Source organism: Acinonyx jubatus, chromosome C2 (genome assembly GCF_027475565.1).
Source record: "Acinonyx jubatus isolate Ajub_Pintada_27869175 chromosome C2, VMU_Ajub_asm_v1.0, whole genome shotgun sequence".
In the NCBI taxonomy this organism is placed as follows: domain Eukaryota; kingdom Metazoa; phylum Chordata; class Mammalia; order Carnivora; family Felidae; genus Acinonyx; species Acinonyx jubatus.
The window spans coordinates 83,889,239-83,909,284 of NC_069384.1; the positions used below are offsets into that span (position 1 = coordinate 83,889,239).

The 20,046-nt window shown below is 43.4% G+C and overlaps 2 long non-coding RNA genes and 1 pseudogene across 3 annotated transcripts in view; 1 reads left to right on the forward strand and 2 right to left on the reverse strand.

Annotated features, from left to right (window-relative positions):
* The window catches only part of LOC113599766 (uncharacterized), a 63,650-nt gene that overhangs the window by 7,981 nt on the left and 35,623 nt on the right, over nucleotides 1–20,046 (reverse strand). For both annotated transcript variants that reach the window (XR_003420660.2, XR_008297789.1), the window contains exon 4: nucleotides 5,420–5,627. This is a non-coding gene — a long non-coding RNA (uncharacterized LOC113599766). The remainder of the gene's footprint in view (nucleotides 1–5,419; nucleotides 5,628–20,046) is intronic.
* LOC106967365 (glyceraldehyde-3-phosphate dehydrogenase-like) lies at nucleotides 3,102–4,111 on the forward strand (annotated as a pseudogene).
* LOC113599866 (uncharacterized) overlaps nucleotides 5,716–20,046 on the reverse strand; it is a 43,455-nt gene continuing 29,124 nt past the window's right edge. The window contains exon 6 of the long non-coding RNA XR_008297790.1: nucleotides 5,716–6,640. This is a non-coding gene — a long non-coding RNA (uncharacterized LOC113599866). The remainder of the gene's footprint in view (nucleotides 6,641–20,046) is intronic.

Sequence of the window (20,046 nt, forward strand, 5' to 3'; positions counted from 1 at the left end):
GAGGAGTAAGAAGGGTCTCTCCTGGGCCTACACAAGGCTCACAAACAAGGTAATGTGTCAAACGACAAGTTGCTGGGAGTAGTCTGGAGTGTGTGTGTCAGATACACACAGCAGGGCAGGGTGAGGGGCCGCGTTTACATCTAGGCCCAGGCCCAACCTGCCTTATTTCCCCCCTCTGGCTGCTCCTGACTCACTCTCACATCCCTAAACACCACTCCCAGGCCTTTCTGGGCCTTCCCTCCTGAACACGTGCCCTGCCCTCTGCCTCCAATTTCCCTCACCCTGTTCCCTTCTCTGCCTGGACATTTCATCTCTGTGTGAAGCCTCCCCACATCCTTGGGCAGAGCAAGGTGCTTGTCCTTCTGTCCCTCTGCCCACCTCCTTTTGGCCACTTGGTAGGATGGACTATGTTTCTACTTTAAAAAGGCATAGACACAGTCCCTGCCTTCAGGGAGTTTGGGAACCAAAAGCCCTGAAACACAGAGCAAGACACAAGCCACAAGTGCAGCCCCCAGTGCCCAGATGATCACCACAAGCTGAGCTGGCTTGTTATGACAAAGGTGCAGGGACCGAGGGCCATATCCTTAAGAGAGCTCCACTCTGCCCATGGCCCTCAATCAACCCTTTTGATTCCAGTATCTCTCACTGCGTTGTCTCAATCCATGACCTCAAGTTTGTTTCATCCCTTTACTCCTCCATTTCGGAGATTGCTCTGTTCTTCTCCTGCCCCACAACCAGCTGTCCAGAAACAACATGATAACAAGAAAGAGCACAAGCTGTGACTTCACCCAGAGCTAGACTTGCCTCCCAGCTGCAGAAACCCAATGACTTGCTGTGAATTGAAGGAGATGACAGCATTTAACTGCTCCAAGACATGGTAAGCACTCAACAATCCACAACTCCCGTGGCTGTTGATTAGCCTTGGGGTCATCCATCATTGCATCCACCTCCAAGCTTCATATCTACTGTCTTTTGAGTTCCAACAATTTTCTCCCCTCCCTCTCCTCTCCAACCTGTCCCTTATCCTTCAGCAACAGTGACAGATCCTATATAACTGTAGGACCCTACAAGCTTCATAGAGGAGGTGGCTTGGATGATGGGTCTAAAAGACAAGTAGCCTTGGGATCTGTGGATCTGACAAGAAGAGGGCATACCAGAAAGTGGGAAATGGTGAATAAAGACAGAGACAGGAAAGTATGTATCTAGAGTTCTTGTAGGGGAACATAGGGTCTCTGGTTTGGCTGGATGGTGGGGTCAATGCCAGAGATATTAGAGGTCAAGATAGACAGAGGCTGGGACCATCATCTGCAGTTTCGGGAAAACCACAAGCATGGATTTGTGGGGGTAGGGGAGGGGGGAGCAGGCTGTAGGGTGACTGTATATGAGATGCATTGGGAAGAAAGAGACCCAAGATACAGGTCGATCCTCAGGGGTGACCCTCGTGTCATACAAAACACACAAAATCGTAAGCCCTGAGCTCCAAGATCTGCAACCAACGAAGTGAGCCATCTTGGGACTTCAGTTGGCTCATCGGCAAAATGAAAAGCTGGACTTTCCTGTGGAGTTACCCAAGTTCAAATACCAGCCTGGCCACTTATCAGAACAAAAAGATCTTGGGTAAAGTCTTGAATATTTTGATGTCTTCATTTCCCTCATCTGTAAAATGATGGCAAGGGCCCTACTTTCCTTATGGTGCTGCTGCAAAGACAAAGCATAGACAACCATATTGGCATGAGATAGGAATTTAAAAAGGAAAAGATCTGACTGTTAAAAGTCCTTCCAGCTTAAAAAAAAAAAAAAAAGATTCACAGTCCCTCCTATGACAGTCCTATCCTATTCAGAAAAAATCCTGGAACCTAATCTGGGCTAGTCTGGGGTACAACATGAAAATTTCCTTCTGATCCATTAAAAAAAAAAATTGCATCCTTAATGATCCTTTCCAGATTGTCTTCAGAAAATGAAAATGTATCATTAAGAAGTTAGAAAAGCAATTGTAAAAGTCTTGGAAATAATAAAACTCAGTTAAGCCTTTGATTTCTAACTCAGACTTGGCCTGCATTTAGAAGAGGAAGGGCTATCAAACAGGTATGCAGGCACACCACTGTGTCTTCCCGTGACTCATGGAGACTCTGGAAAGCAAACAGACCACAAAACTATAACCAAGTGCTTGCTCAAGTCCACCAAACCTTATATGTCCCCAAATTTGTCTGTGACAGGTCAGTTTTGACCCCTTCCAGAATCTGAGAACCAAAAAGATGATCTATTTCAAGACTCTGACCAAGAAGGTCCTGTTTAAGTTCTTAAAAAAAAAAAATCCCAAGAGTAAAAAAAAAATTACCAAGTGTTACTAGTCCTATTCCACCCTTCACATACCTTACTTACCCACCATTAGGAAAACATTTATCACACTAGTGGGTTTCTAGATGTCTGTCTCCCCAGAGACTGAACATAAGGATATATCTACTTCATGTTTCACTCCCAGTGCCTCCTGTATGACCGTCACCATACCTACTATATTTTCAACCCCTGTGATCCAGGGCAGCCTGAAACCACAGTGCATATTCTTGCAATTACACCTACCGCATCCCAAAGGACTGAAGGAAAAAATACCCGGAATACATGAGCGAATGAGTATTCACATCCCATGCCATTCTTTCCACCCCAAATACCCTTTCCTTTCATTTTTGAGACTTCTCAAGTCTCCTCTGGAAGGCATTTCCTTATTGATCCCCACTCACTTCTGACTGTGTCTCGCCACTGTGCCTCTCTCAGCAGTTAGCACTCAATGTGTGTTACAGGAATTCTCACCTCTTTCACTCTGAAGCAATGTGCTACATTGAGTAGGCTCTCTCTGAGCTTTGCCCTTTTGGCTCTCCTTCTACTTCATCTACTCAAAAAGTCCCCACTTCTTAAGCCTCCTTCTTCCTGCCCTCCTTTCCCACAGATGAAACATCTTTGAGGTGGACAGAGCAGGGCACAGATCAGAGATTCTCCCTGACTATTCATCAGAATCATCTACAGAGGTTAAAAAATAACAGACGGGGGCTCTCTGCGCCTCCCCATTCAATAGACTGCAGCATCTTCTTGTGCAGTGCCGGCTGCATCCTCAAGACATGATGGTGGAGGTCAGAGTGAACAGATTTGACCTTATTGGGTACCTTGTTACCAGGGCTGCTTTTAAATCTGGCAAAATAAATATTGTCATCACAAATGACTTCTTCATTGACCTCAACTACCTGGTCTATGTGTTCCAGTATGATTTCACCCATGACAAATTCAATGGCACAGTCAAGGCTGAGAATGTAGAACCCGTCATCAACAGAAAGCCCATCTCCGTCTTCTAAGAGAAAGTTCCCGACAACATCATGGGGTGATGCTGGTGCCGCATATGTTGTGGAGTCTGCTGGTGTCTTCACTACCATGGAGGAAGCTGGAGCTCACTTGAAAGGTAGAGCTAAGAGGGTCATCATCTCTGCCCATCCTGCTGATGCCCTCATGCTTGTGATGGGCGTGAGCCATGAGAAGTATGACAACTCTCTCAAGATTGTCAGCAATGCCTCCCGTACCACCAACTGCTTGGACCCTCAGGCCATGGTCATCCATGGCAACTCTGGCACCGTGGAGGGACTCGTGACCACAGTCCATGCCATCAGTGCCACCCAGAAGACTGTCAATGGCCCCTCTGGGAAGCTGTGGTGTGATGACTGAGGAGGGGCCCAGAACGGCATCCCTGCTTCTACTGGCACCGCCATGGCTGTAGGCAAGATCATCCTTGAGCTGAATGGGAAGCTCACTGACATGGCTTTCCATGCCTCCACCCTCAACATGTCAGTTGTGGATCAAACCTGCCCCCCGGAGAAAGATGCCAAATACAATGACATCAAGAGATGGTGGAGCAGGCATCGGAGGGCTCCCTCAAGGGCATCCTGGGCTACACTGGCCAGGTTGTCTCTTGCAACTTCAACAGTGACACCCACTCTTCCACCTTTGATGCCGGGGCTGCATTGCCCTCAATGGCCACTTTGTCAAGTTCATTTCCTGGTATAATAATGAATTTGGCTAAGGCAACTGGGTGGTAGATTTTGTGGTCCAGATGGCCTCCAAAGAGTAAGAGCCCCCTGGATCACCAGTCCCAGCAAGAGTAAGAGGAAAAGAGAAGCCCTCAGCTGCTGGGGAGTCCTTGCCCCAACCCATCCCCCAACACACTGAGAATATCCTGACCTCTATATGGTTTCCATCCCAGACCCCTTGATAAAGGGGAGGGGCTTGGGGAGACCTGCCTTGTCATGTGCCATTAATAAATACCCAGCCAAAAAGAAAGAGAGAGAGAGAGAGGAAAATAACAGATGGGCATGTGAGATCATTGCTTTCTAGAAGGAAACAGATCACAAGTCACTGTTGGAAGTGTTTGTCTGTGGAAGGAAGGACTGAAAGCTGGATGGAAGGGGCAGACACTTTCTTTTCTGTACTGTGAATTTTTACTTTGGGCATGCATGTCATTTAATTTTCTTAAAAATGGAAAAAACAGATCCTCAAGGTCTATTCCCAGATACGATTATTTAGTATATCCAGGAAAGGGCCTTGGCATCGGTATTTTATTTAAAATTTGGGTGATTTTTATGCAAAGGCAGAATTGGGGCCCAAGGGAGGGAAAGAGGGTGTATATGTGTTGTCTAGGTGTGAATGCACATGTGATTCTGTGTGGCAGGGAGGGGGTTGGGGGCAGGATTCCACAACTGAAAAATTCCTTCAATATTCCTTGCCTAGAAGTTTCCTCAGCCTTCTCCCCAGAAGCCAGATGAGACAGTGGGCTCAATTGCTTCCCCCTAAGGAAAGGCCAGAATGAAGCTTGCTCCCTATTAGAGGGCGAGTAGTGAATGGTGACAAGTGTGGACTCAGGAACCAGGCAACCCATGTTTAAGTCCTGGCCCTAACTGTGCATCCAGGAACTTCTCTCTGCCTTTGTGTCCTCATTTAGTGTTGTGTGAACATGACACATGTTGCTATATCCAGAGTACTTAGAGCCAGGCTTGGCATGGGAAAAGCACAGTGCAATCACTATTAGCACAAACAGGTGACAGGTGAGCCCCTCATTATCATGAAAGTTGAAGCAGATCACCCCCTTCGTCATCTGTGCCCCTGTGGTGCCATATTGCTGCCCTGTGGAATCACACCATAATGCCATTGTTTGGTTATATGCCTATCTGCATTACTGGGATGTTACTGCCCTAAGGGAGACCCTGCTGCCCCTTTAATATTTTGTTGTCCCTTGGACATAGAGCAGTGGTCTTTGAGTGCCTGTAAAGCATGCCAAGGAAGTAGCCACTTAGTTACAAAGCTCCAGCATCCCTTTCTTCCAGAAAGCCATTCTTGACCTAGCTGAGTTTAACTATCTCCTGCTCTCTGTCCATGGACTCACCTCCTGGTAGCATGTCAACATTTCACCACCTTAGGCTGAGATTCCATCTCTCTTTCCAGGTGAGGGCTCCTTGGCGATAAGCCTTTTCTTCTGTGTTACACACTTCCAGATTTCGGTGCATTTCTTGGCATACAGCAGGAGTGCAATAAATGTCTGTTGAGTCAGACTGCTGTTCTCATCTGACCCCAGCTGACACTCTCTGCAACCCCTACAGAAAGCAACCAAGGTGTTAACTTGATGTATAGTCTCCATATCAATGTGCGTGGGGTGGGGTGGGGTGGAGGTAGAAAGTGGGTTTCTCTCCAAGAGAAGCATTTTTTTAGTAAACAGTCTGCAGATACTTGAAAAAGAGGAACATGTTGTGCCCTGGTTCTAAAATCCTAGGTAATTATACTTCATCGGCAGCCCGGCCCTTTGTTCTTTACCAAAACTGCATAGGAATAATCTTGCCATACTATTGCTACTATTAATAATGTGTAGACCTTATCACATTACAAACTGTATTATGAAAATTGAGTGCCAACACAGGGGAAAACTGATAGGACAAAGCTACCTCATTCTGTTGATAAGGGAGCAGACTTCCTTCGGACCGAAGTTAGGTCCCTTCTGGGCATGGGAACAAACTGCAGCCTCCTCAGCCCCAACCCCCTCCGTCTGCTCTGCTCTCACCAATCAAAGGGATCAGTGAGGACTTTGTGCCAAGTGCTGCCTCCTAAAGAACCCCCTATGCCTGCACCATGGCCAGCAGTTTGCATTCAGAGCAACAGGCAGGCCTTTCAAAACACAGGGACACAGCCCAATCCACACAGTGTTCACTTTGTATAAGGACGTCTTCCCGTACTTTCCACTTCAGTCTCCCAGACCACACCTGTAAATAGGGTGTCGTCCTCACTTTTGTGTCTCACACTCCTCCTGTGTGAACTATAAATTCTTCTAAGCCGAGAATGGGTAGGGGAGAGGGGGAACCCTCTCCCTAGATTTGCCCCTCTTCCTCCTTGGGGTTGCCCAGGGCTCCTTGGGAGGGCCTTGACTCCTTCGGATTGTGGTGCTCTGTGAGCATTCAACGTACAGCATTGCATCAGCGGGAAGGAGAAGGTTTCCACCTACAGTTCATTAAACACGGTTTTGCTGTGCACATCCTCCATTAGGAAGTAGAGCATCCAAGTCCAGCAATCCGCCGAAGGACCCTGAGGAAAGTACCTCCTCAGGGCTTACTTTTGCCTACAAAAACCAAAAGAGGTCTGAGCCCAAAAAGGATGTGGTGTAATTTCCTAAATTCACCTCCTATTCTTTTTGGGAAAAGACTTGCCCAGAGACCCAAACTGATTTTCCTTATTTCAAATGCAAATTGCACACACACACACACACACACACACAGGCACACACAGAGACACACACTGTGAGAGTTTTTATGAGGTAAATGGTGGTGTCGTGATCGTCCAAGTTCAGCACCACTTTTTAACTTTCCATCACCAGGCCTTATCTTTCCAGAAAACAGATGAAAAGGTCTGAGGGAGGGAGGTGATCATAGAGATGGGAATGGCTTTTATTAAAAGAGTGTTTTCCCAGACCTTAACTAAACCTCATCCACTTTTGTCAGTCAGGGCCGACAGTTGAGAGCAATATTAGAGGAGGTAATTGCATGTATCAGTCAACAGCTTTTGTCCTGCAGCCGCTGAGAATTACAGTAAAACGGGCACAGGAAAACAGCATACTGGATTAAAGGCAAAAAAGATCTTTCTCCAGTTTCTCTCTACTCACCAGCTGTTATGTTCGGCTGTAGAGACAGAAGCAGCAATAATATCTGGGGGAAATCTAGCCTACCACAGTCTGGTTTTTTTTTTCTCCTTCTGTTTTTCCTCCGCCTTAAACGTGATTAAGCTTCGACTTTAAAGAGAAACTTTCTCAAAAAGCATTCTATCTCACCATAGCAACTAAGCTATTGACCCTATATGAATTTTTCCCCCCATTCAAGTATATGAGCACATGTAAACCTGAACCTTCTACCATTGCTTAGACTAACTATAAAACAACCACCTCAGAGTTTTTGATATCACTTACTAACAGGGCTCAGTAGTTGCTTAAATAAACAGTTGGCAAGACACAGGTACGTACGCGGATGAAAAGTTCACATAGGGGTCTGAAATTCACCCCCCTGAAATGCCTACGCCTATGCACCAGGCACAAATCCCCACAAGAGAAGTGTGGTTGTCACCAGGTCCCTGGTGCTGCAGACATCACACACTGGCCCCCATACCCCAATACTAAAGGAACTTTAGGAACTTTCTCTCAACCATGAGAAAATAACCAAGTCTGTCCAAAAGCAGCCAGAGACTTTGGACACAAAAGAGGAACTCTTAGGGCCAAGGTGGCGACGGTACCTTAGAGGGGGAACCCGCTGAGCTGGGAAGGACAGAGACCAACTCCAGCAGGATAGCAGTGGTCCCAGGTCATTACTGAGTGCGTTGGTGAAACCAGGGGCAGCGCTGAGTTTGGCCAGCTCCACCATGACTCTGGCAAAGGCCAATTGGGATATGGGTGCAGCGGGCCACAGTAAAGTTGTTGTTATTAATGAATTTGATCCTTAAATACTTGAAATCCTATAGCCGCAATCGATTTCGGATGCAACAGTAAACACGCCTTTTTTTCTTAATTTTTTTTTTACTTTACTTACAGGTCAGAAACTGAGGTTTAGAGAAGTAAAGCAACTCAACCAAGTTAACATAGCCAGTGAATAACACAGGCAGGATTCAAATCCAGCTCTGTCTTTCGCAAAGCCGTGCTCGTGCCGCCACAACCTCTTCTCCCTGGGGAGGGGGCACATCCAGCAATAGTTGAGTATGGATGCCAGGGATGAGGGGAGCTATGGGATAAACCTGTAGCATTTTCCTGGGACATCAAACCTGTTCAAATATTAGTGAGTGTCAAATGGAACAGGAGGAGTAAGGTGGTGGGAGATTAAGTAATTGCATTAATCAATATTTTATAACATTTTTCACATTAAATCCAATGGCTGTATTAGGGAGCAAGATGCAATATTGCTATTTTAAAAAAGATTGAATAGGTAATGAACTAATATGATTCAAATTCAAACACTATCAATAATACAAAGTGGAAAGTTTCTCCCTCCCTCATCCCCAGGCCCCCAATTCCCAATTCCCTACTCACTAGGCAAATTATTACCTATTTTAGGCATATGCATATACATATATCATATATATATGTATATATATATGATAGCAAGTATATATATAGTCATTTTTTTTCTTTTTTAAGCAAGTAGTAGCCCACTAGACGTGTTTTTCTGCACATTGCTCTTTTTCATTAAACAGGAAACCTTGGAGTTCATATCTATAAACAACTCCCTCATTCTTGTTGACAGCTGTTAGTATTTCATTAAACTGATGCCTCATTATTTATTTAACCAATCCTATTAGCGGACTCTCAGAATGTTCTGAAACTTTGCTACTACAAACAATGCCTCAATTAATAATCCTTTACATGGATCGTTTCACACATTTGACAATATGTATGTGGGATGCATGGCCACAAGTAGAGCTGCTAGGTCAAAGGCATTTGCATTTACATTTTGACAGATATTAACAAATTTCTTTCTCTGGAAGTTGTACCAATTGGCAGAAAGCCATTTCTCAGTATTATCAAACTCTTTTCAGTTTGCCAATCTGACAGGTGAAAAATGAAATTTCACTGTTGTTGTAATTTGCATTTTTCTTCCTATGGGTGGGGCTGAGTAGCTTTTCCATGTCCTTAAAAGCCATTTCTCTTTTAGTGTCTGCAAACTGTCCATATCCTTTGCCTACTTTTTATAGGGTTTGGGGCTTTTTTTCATTGGCTTGCAGAGTTCTTTATAGAGTACAGAAACCAGCCCTTTGTCGGAGACTTGAGCCGCACAGTTTCCCCTCACCCACCAGTCTGCCTTCTCCCGTCAGTTTCCACTGAGAAACCCAGCCCCACAGTGGCAGCATGGCACTGGCAGCCTGACTGTCCCCACGCTGACCCATGTTGACCCATCCGCACCTGAACTCTCCTGAAATCTACTTGTGGCCTTGCCAAGCTCCCATCCACATCTTGGGTTCATCCCCCAGGGCCTGTTCTTGTCCAACGGATGTCCAAGTCACCGTGATCTGGCTATTGCATCTCCAAGCTCCTCTGAAGAGGTGAGGAAGTAAGAGAATGGTGAGAGCTGGTGCATATTCTCAACACCAGACCCCTACCAGGATCTCTACAGGCCACTGTGTCTTCTCCACTAAGCATGCCCGAGATCACGTAAAGTGCCTTGATAATAATAATCGCTCTCACGTATTGAACGTTTACTGTGTACCAATTGAAGCACTTTACGTCTACTTCCTCATTTCATCTTCAAAATGTCTCAAGAAGGTATTATCATCAACCTCTTCTACAGATGACAACACAAGTGACAGAAATGTTAAATAATTTGCCATGGGTCATATAATGCCAATATGAAGCCAGGACTGAAAGTCAACTATATATCAACCTAACCCAACCCTGCAAATTGCTGTAATCTTCAGCAGATATCCTGGCCACCACTCAGGTTACATATATCACATGCATGTACACACATATACACACACTGTAATACAGGGAAATCTCACCAATATTTTATGAGATTAACAAACACTTTATCCTAGTACCAACATGATATGAGGTCCTGTGGGCTTACATAAGCAAATTAAAGATGTTTGGGGCCTTAGCTTGCCTAGTTTTAACCAAAAGCCACATAAGTTGTACAAAAATCTAAGGAACTATCCAGCTTTCCAAGAATCAAGGAAATAATATCTAGGAAAAGATGGCTTAAGAATTATGACAGGGGCTGGTCCCATGGGTCTACTTGGAAGTGATGCTCTGTTACTGAAACTTACACAACTCTCATATCCAAGGTAGAAGGTCATCCCAACCCTCAGCACATGCAAATGAAAAATCTTCCTACAATAAGTTGCTTAGGGATGCCTACTTCCACCTTATGGTTCCAAGGCCTAGTTCCAAGGGCTATAAAAACAAACTTCCCCAACTCAAACCCACATCTCAAAGCCAAATATCCTGGGAGAGACACCAGAGTGACTTATTCAGCTATGTCTCTGTCATGCCAGATGAGGCCAGCTCATGTCTGTGCTCTGCCCCCCCTCAGCCTCATTCCCTCGATGTGACCACAAGGGAAACAATGATCCGGTTGCATCTTCATCTTGACAGTATCAATGCAGCCCAAAAGGACAACTTCTACGCCATCTACCTCGGACAGCTGTGGCTAAAGGACACAGTCAATCCCCTGACTGAGTGAGTCTATGCAGGAACTGGTAAAACACGACTCTCTTGTGCTAGTTCTGTAAGGGATTCCAGCCAGTGTATATGTTTAACTATACAGTCAGATTTTGGACACTCCAGGTCAAATAATCCAGATGGCAATCTAATTCAATTTTTAGTTCCTCCACCCATATTCCTTTTGATCAGTTGACTGTTAATTCATCCCTTGGACTGAAAGATAATCTATTCATTTATCATCCCCAAAACATTCTGAGTCCCTGTTGTGCTATAGGCACTAAAAATAAAAGGATCACAAAAAAAAAGTTCTTAATTATAAGGAACTTATTGTCTATTAAGTTACAGGAATTTAAAAAAAAACTATTAAAAGCAATTGCAATGCTAGGGAACTTCTGTTTGGATGGAAGTAAGAGTCCACGGGATGACCCTCAAGAGCTGAAACCAGGCAAGATGGCAAAGGATAGCCAGGGGAAGCGATGACTGAGCTAAGGCACTGGCAGGTCTAGAGGTAGTAGGGAAAATAATCCAAGTAGAGGTGCATGGTGAGCAGAGGCCTGGAGATGAGAAAGCCATCACTCACTTGAGAGGCGACAGAAGTGAAGTATGATGGCAACCAGAAGGGCTAAGTCTGTAAACATGAGCCGGGGCCAGCTGTGAAAGGCCTTGCATGCTTTGCCAAATGTGTCTGACCGAAGGTGGGGACAACCACAGAAATAAGTGTATTAAGCAGGAGCATGGTACAACCACAGCAAAGCTGTTCAGGGGGTTAGTCATTTCATCATAGATTGTAAATGACTGTTGAGGCTTAACTGGTTAGTGTTTCAATAAGAGACAAAATCTTCAGCAAAAGAATGAGTCCCAGTGTAGAACTAGGAGAAATCAAATGAAATTGGTGTTGGTGGGCTAAGTGCCCAGATGTGAGAGACCCCATTGGTCTTTCCCAAATCACGCTAAACGATATCTACCATTTCTTTCATTAGCACAAAATTTCACACACACACACACACACACACACACACACACACACATGCAATATCACCTATACATCAGATTATTCATTATAGTATTAGTTATCACAAGATTGAAAACCTAAATATTTATCAGTTTGGGACTGTTTAAATAAATTATGGTAAATATATATATTAATTGTATATATATGTATATATATACACACATATACATATATATATATAATGGAATACCATGAAGCTATAAAAAAGGCTGAGGGAACTCATTATTTACTATGTAAAAAGAGCTTCAAGATAAAGTATTGAGCAGAAAATGCAGAACAGTGCATATACTACACTATCATTTTTCCCTGAAAGATACTGAGAGCAAGTGGAAGGGAAATACATATGTAATTTTGCGTGTGTGCATAAAACAACTCTGGAAGGAGACACAAGAAAACAATAATATTTGGTAGCCAGTAGGAAGTGGGTAGCCAGGGGAAGGAGGCTTCACTATATTCCTCTTTTGCTCCTTTTGAATCATGAAAATGTGTTACCTATTCAAAACCGTCCCTGTCCTTGAATAGCTCACGGCCCAAACTGTAAACACACGCACAACAGGCAAGAGCTCATTAACAATATCTAATAGGCTATAACACGAAGGTAAGAGAGGGGTTAAACAAATACTTGGTCCTGGGCCAGGGAAAATACAATTGGAAAAGATCATATTCCTCCTATTTCAGCCAACATTTCTGTTGAACATTTCTCAACTGTTCTCCAGGCCCACATCTTGCAGGCGTATCTTTACACCTGCGTAAGTTCGGTCATGAATGAACACCCAGGGAGCTCTTTCCCCAGTCCCCTCACCTTACAGATGTGGAAACCGAAGTACAGCAGGGTGAAGGTGCTGGCTTCAAGCCATGTGGGTGGTTGGCAATGTCCTACGTGAACCCATCATGGTGTCCCTTCCATTGGCAGACGCTGACACTACAGGCACAGAGCCAGCGACGTTGGCTGAAACACAATTTGGTCTGTGGAGATTCCACTTGCCAAATCTCTTTGGGGACCCTGAATAAACTGTGTGCCCACCAGCAGGTGAGATGCCACCTCCTCTCCCCTCAGCAGGAGCAAAGGTCAGCAAACTTGTCCAAGGAAGACAGAAGGCATCTTTTCCTGGGGAGTGCTCTTCAGTATCTGAGCTCACTTGGTCCTAGCCACCTCGTTAGACCAGCCCCCAAATCTTGGAACCTGTAGTTCGGTTTTTGTGCGGAACAGAACATGATCCTCTGTGCAGTTAACAAACAGAAATCTCAGCATTAAGTTGCAAATCTTGCTTTAAATGAAACAAAAGAATGGTCCATCAACTCATCATCCCCAAGCTTCAGCCTTTAAAGTCTTGATAACAGTAGAGTGGTCTGCTCTCATTTGCAAATCCGCACACACCCTGGCAGGCAGCCTGTGAGCCCAGTTCAGCACCTTGTGGCTTCAGAAACAGACCAGGGCTTAGCCTGAGGCAGCTGGAGTCCTTAGGGATTTCAGAGCTCTGACTTGCTCACATTTCTTTCCTTTTTCCACAGAAGTGCTCTTCCTGTCCAGGACCTTTCCTTGCTCTTGAAACTCCACACAGTTAACCGTTGATCTCCCCTCTGCCCTCCTCATCAGCCTCTTTATTCTTCTTGCTCCTTCCTCTGAGCTTTCCAGCAGCAACCCCATCCTAAAAATAGCTCCCCCCCTTCATCCTGCCTGCTGATTCATGGTCTTTCATGATCTTCCAAAGTGCTCTTCCTTTTTTCCTTTCATTTCTAGGTACCTTTAGAGTATGAGGGGGAAATCTCACTTCAGCAATTTAAAAATAAAACAATCATAATGTAAATCACAAAAGTGGTGAATATTTACTGAGCATTTACTTTGTACCAGGCACTGAGCTAAATGTGTGTGTGTGTGTGTGTGTGTGTGTGTGTATCCAGCATGCATGATCTCAGAATAAAAACATCTTCTGAGCTATTTTTGTCTAGAAACAGAATATGATTGGTTTCATACTGTCTACTCTCTAAGATGACAATAATCGATTGTGTTACCATCTGACTGCTTTCAAGTAGCCCCTCATTGTGTGACAGCCACACTCTAACAAACCATCTGGCTGTATGATGCTTGCACTGTAGCCAGAAATGTAGCTCCCTCCCTCCCGGGGAAGGGAGCCATGAGACAGAGCTGCATCAATTTTATTCTTATGCTACAAAACTCAGATTTCAACATCTCTCACCAGAACCACATCACTCCTGCTTGACATGCTACCTCAGTTTGAAGCTACTCAACATGACAACCCAACAGCCTCAGTCTTAAGAGTTTGGAAAAGAAATGAGTGTGAAGATGAGCTTTGAAAATCTCTCACTTCTACCTACAAAGATTTTATCAAATGTAACTGCCTGGGTTGGGGACTTGGATAATATCTTCCTCATAAGGAAATTCCACTAGAACTAAATATCTAAATAACTCGTGGAACTTGTGACACTATATTTTCTATGCACCAATTGTCACTTTTAAATTACTCAGTTGAACGTTTAGCTTATTCATCCTATTAAGATAGAATGGGAACCAGCCTCCCTTCCTCAACTCTTTCCCCCCTCTAACTGGTCTTCCTTCCACATGCTGCCAGAGTGGTATGACCAATAAAAATACTTGAGTGGAATTAGTAAACAGACATATGATCGCTTACCTATTTTGCCCACTGATATATTCCAAGATAAATGAATTAATCAGTGGTCAGGAAAAGCATATTAAAACAGGAAGTTCATTATTGCTTATCAATTTACATCTTTGGTTTTGTTTATTAATGATTCTTCCCAGTGCTGGCAGGGATGTGGTCAACCGAGAGCATCCTTATATTCTTGACAAGAGAATTTGACAACATAGTTTTTTGAAAAGCCTTCATACTCTTTCTTTCCTAGGAATTAATTAACCTTAATAGCCTAAATATTGGACAGATAAAAGAGTTTTATATAGAAAATGTTTTCAAATATGAAAATATGGAAAGTTCAGCAATCATGAAATGTGCAGTAATGGTGGTACAGCCACTCAACGAAATTGTATGCAGTTACCAAAAATGATTATTAAATTTATATAATGACAAGTGGAAAAAGTAACAAAACACGCACATTGTGATGAATACCTATGTCAAACATTCAGAGACACATGCAGAAAAATGCTAACAAGAGAAACTTGGCTTCCCAATCCTGGCTTCCCAGATTGTAAATTGTGTAAAGTTACGTGGGTTCATCTCTGTTGACCGATTTCCTCATATTAACTATAATGTGATGATAAATTTAATAACAACAACAAAATAGCTGATGCCTTAAGAGTGCTGTAGGGAGGTAAATGAGTGCTGTGGCTGACAACATAAGCAGCAAACAGATAAGCTTACTATAATGATTACTATATGATGGAACTGTGGTGCTCTGTCTTTGTTTTCTAAATCCTCAGTGACGTGCTAATAGTACACACATCAGGATGGGGATCTATTTATCTTTCTCCTCTCTCCCTGGGAGAAATGCCTGGATCTGGATGACTTCAGCCATGGTGCTATTGTCCTCTCCTTCCTAGAAATTCCTATAGTGCTTCCTGCTTGAAGCTATTGCTTGACAGTGTTTTTATGCTGCCTGGAGTTCTTCATTACATTTTATATGTACATAATGATCCCCGACTCCCCACAACATGGCTCTTAGGAATATGGCCTTTTGGGTCCCTCCTTATGGACCCTTTGGCACAGAACCTAATGTGCCACAAGCTAATTTGATTTTTAAAATATGCTGATTTGACAATCACACAGATAGAAGCATGCATATTGCCCATAATTTCAACATTAGTTCTTTTTCCATTTCTTCCTTAATCATATTTTATTTCCATAGTCACACAGGAGCTAAAGAAACAAATAAATGCTGGGGTGGTTTTCCTTGATTTGTATTTCACATCCACTTAGTTTTACAGCTCAGCAGAACCTGAAGTTAGTCTTGTTTCTAAGATTCATTCTGTATCTTTCCTGCACAGAAATAAATAATCTAGGCCAATGGTAATTAATTCCTAGGAAAAAAGATGTACCCAGTGGAAAGCTGGAGGATAGGCCATATAGGACTTCTAGGAGGGAACCCTTTGGAGGGTAGGATTCCCTTCAATGATTTGAATGATGCTCTCCATCCAAAGGTAGGTATTTCTGCTTAAAGTTTTTTGTGATGCTATTTCCCTAGGGCAAGAGCCCTGTAAGCAAATACCTTTAACTGTGCCAGCTCCTTTTTTGTTTTCCGCAATTAGCTTATCTCCAATCATATAAACACACACATGATGACTGTCTTCGGTTATGGAGGTAATACAGGAAAAAATAGGTTACTTTAGCTTTTAGAGTTGGTTTGAGGACAAACCAGATTAAAGCTTATATGGATATACAAAATAATAGGCAAATGCTGTTGTCTGCTTTCCTTAAATTATTTTATTACAAAGTACATATTAATTATAATAGAAGCAAACTTGGACTCTGTGGGTTTCGAAAAAAAAATTCCTTTGTAGCATCACGGCAGGATTTCCCACCATTTCACTCTTTCTGATGAAATTAACTCCCCATGGTTGGTCAGCAGGATAATCTAATTTTAGCCAATCAGCTTGGGAGCTGCTGTTGACCTCACAAAGGGAGAGAAAAGTATCTGCAGTCATAGCAACCACCCGCTCAGCTCTGATCATCTCTGGACTCTTCCGCTTAATGACAGACACCGGCTTGCTTCTTAGATGATTAATCTTTTCCCCTGTGAACCTCCTTGAATACATTAGCCAAACAAGTCTGATAAATTTGTTTATCCCAAGACAATCATTAGAAAATTACCTGCAAAAGTAATTCTCACTAGAGCAGTTTGTGAATGGAAAGCCATATGGCAGATGAGAACAGAAATAAGCAATAAAATCTCTTGCTGTATGTTGCAACAGGTCAGGAAAGTTTTTCCTCTTTAAAGTTTATCATTTTACATTAAATCACAAAGTACAGCAGTGTAAAGCCCATTTTATATGAGCAAAAGAACCTTCTATCCAGTCAGTAGCTGTTCCTCCAACACCACACCTAATAGGTGTTGGGTTCTAGGGATGGCCTTCTGAATCTGAGCTATCTCTGCCATTCTCAATCCCACAGTTCAGTGAGAGGAGGCACACGTGTAAATACACCATAAGGGCCCTAACAGAGACAAAAAAGAGAACTCTGAGAGCATTGAGAAGGAGTGGATAATTCTTTGTTTTTCCAGAGTCAACAAAGAGTGCCGTGGCTATGACTTTCAAGTTTCGCAATGAAGGATGAGCAAGATTTTTCCAAAATGGAAGAATATTCTAGGCAAAGAGAACAACATTTGAAAGACATGGACTTATGGACAACTGTGATAAATTCCTGGGCAGCAAAATGCCTGGGGCAGCTGGATACTGGCCACATCTCCTTCCAGGAAGTGAGACGGGAAGTGTGAGCTGGGACAAGATGGCCAGTACTTTGTAACGTGGCATGAGCACATTTATACGGCTTCAAGAAGTCTAGACAATAAGGATGGATGGGAAGGGCCAATCTGGAAGCTCCTTCTAAAAATTTTTTTAATGTTTATTTGTTTTAGAGAGAGAGAGAGAGTGAAAGCAGGGGAGGGGCAGAGAGAGAGGGAGACACAGAATCCAAAGCAGGCTCCAGGCTCTGAGCTGTCAGCACAGAGCCGGATGCGGGGTTCAAACCCATTAACCATGAGATCATGACTTGAGCTAAAGTTGGGTGCTCAACCAACGGAGCCACCCGGGCACCCCTGGAAGCTCCTTCTGAGATTGAATTGAGAGAATGGAATTGTTGTTTTATCCTTGGTAATGCTCTTCACTTGTGGAAAGAATGAGAAGACAGTGAGGGTTTGTTGCAGCCACACAGCCAAATGGGACATTTCCTATGCAGTCACTGGTTCCGCTACTAAAGGGTCAGTTTGATGAGTGGGAGAGAGGGCAGGGTCTCCATTTGGTTGAGCGGTTTAAAATGAGAGAATGTGTTTAAAACAGCTGATGAGACAACAGAGTGGTCATAAATGTGGGCATAGCCTAATTGACCCTACAGGCTTTTACAAATCAACATTCGACTAACCTCGCCCGAACCAGGGGTCAGGCAGCAGACGGCTGGATGGCAACCCAGGCAGTCTGAGTGCAGATGCGGACTCTAGCAGTGGCAGGACAATCAGGCCCGTGCCAGAGGTTCCAGAGCAACACTCGGGTTCCATTAAGACAGCTTCGGAAACACAGACTGGATTGAAAGACATCATGTAGCTGGGCCCCTCACTGATAATGTTCTCCAAAGCCATTCAGGAATCCCAGCAGAAAATGTGCTCCAAGCCCAGACCAAGGCCCTGGGCCAGAGGGCTTCTACATCTACAGGTCTGTCTGGGGATCCCAGTTCTGGCCTCCGATTCTCTCATGTCTTCTAAGATGAGTGTTGCTCACCAAACTCACTCCACGAGAGCCTCAAAAAAGAAGCCCTTCAGTAAGCTGAGGAATCAGTATTGTCTATATTTTCCAAATAATCAGTAGTGAGCATGTTATTAGGTTTCTTAACATAAACGTATCTTCTAAAAAACAAAAATTACAATCAAGCGACCTCAAATGCTATTCTCTATAATAGCAAATACACAGCTAGTTGAACATAAATGACCACAAGTGCTTACTGAGCACCTGCTCAGAACTAGGCCTGTGCCGAGCCCTTCACAGACCCTGAGTCATTTAATCCTCACAGGGACCCTAGACGAAAAGGAGCTCTGTGAGTTTCTCCTGTTTTTTATGGGGAAATGGCGTTGGAAGTGTACATCTTAAAAAAAAAAAAAGAACAAAAAAACACGTGTAAATGCAATTATACTTTTAGTTAGCCTCTTCTTTAAAAAAGGAACAAAAACTTTATTGACTCAAGATTTAAAGAGAATATTGCCTTGAAGCTATTATTAAAACATATATGTATATATATTTTATATGTATATACATATATAAGCATTATATATGTACATATGTATATGTATATACATATGCATATATAAGCATTATATATGTACATATGTATATATTAATATACATATATTATATATAATATATGTTATTAATATATATATATATATATGTATGCAATATATTCTGAGCACCTGTATGCCAGGCTCTGGAATACAAGGAGAAACAAGTGATATGATGGAGGAGGCACAAGACAACTAGTATAAGATGGTATGATACGTGCCCTAACAGTGGGTTGTGCAGGGGCAACTGGGTGGCTCAGTCAGTTAAATGCCTGACTTTAGCCCAGGTCACGATCCCATGGTTTGTGAGTTCGAGCCCCATGTCCACCTCTATGCTGACAGCTCAGAGCCTGGAGCCTGCTTTGGATTCTGTGTCTCTCTCTATCTCTCTCTGCCCCTCTCTCGTTCCCTGTCTCTCTCTCTCTCTCAAAAATAAATAAACATTAAAAAATTAAAAAACAAAAAAGAGTGGGCTGTACAGAGTAGTACAGGAGCATAGAGGAGGCAGAAATCAGCCCACGAGTGCCTTGTTTAAGCTAAAGCTGCCCTTCACTGAGCACCAGGCTCCACACTCCAGATGTGACAAACAGCACTTCATTTACATGGCCTGATGACCTCAGGGGTGCTGTTTTCCCCTGACAGTTTGTAGCTACAGAATATAGAGCTTAGAGGTTAGGGATCTTATCCAAAGTCCCAAGATCATTAAATGATATTTCTAGGATTTGAGCCCTCATCTGTAGGATTCCAAGCTCTGGGTGCATTTCACTACATTGTAAATCACACGAATACACTCTACGCCCATCTCGCAAGCTCAAGTTCTTTATACCTGGACCATCAACTTGCATTCAGAGGCAAACTCCCATGTTCACACCTCAAGGGCTCTTCCCTAAATTTGCTTCATTTATTCCTCGGTTTCCTTGTTTCTTCTATTCTCCCTGAAAGCAGACCAAGAGACAGTATTTTCCCAAGGTCCAGGGCACAGAATGCTGCTTCATGAAAAACCCTGTGTTTCAATTCCAAATGACACAGGCTACATGTTTAATTTTTTTTTCCTTGGATCTCTTCAGACCCTGGAGATTTGCTGGAGATACATTCTCTCTCTCTCTCTCTCTCACTCTCTCTCTCTCTCTCTCTCTCTCTCTCTCTCTCTCTCTCTCTTTAATGCTGCAAGTCCATAGTCTACCTTTTTACAAGGGAGTTCTCCATCGATAATAACAGGTCCTCTATTCATTTTCCCCCTCTGAAACCCACATGATTAGAACTATTGACCTTAATCTTAACTCTGTAAAGGTAACACAATGGATTTAAAACCCCAGGTGAAAAGACAGCAATAAGGCCCTAC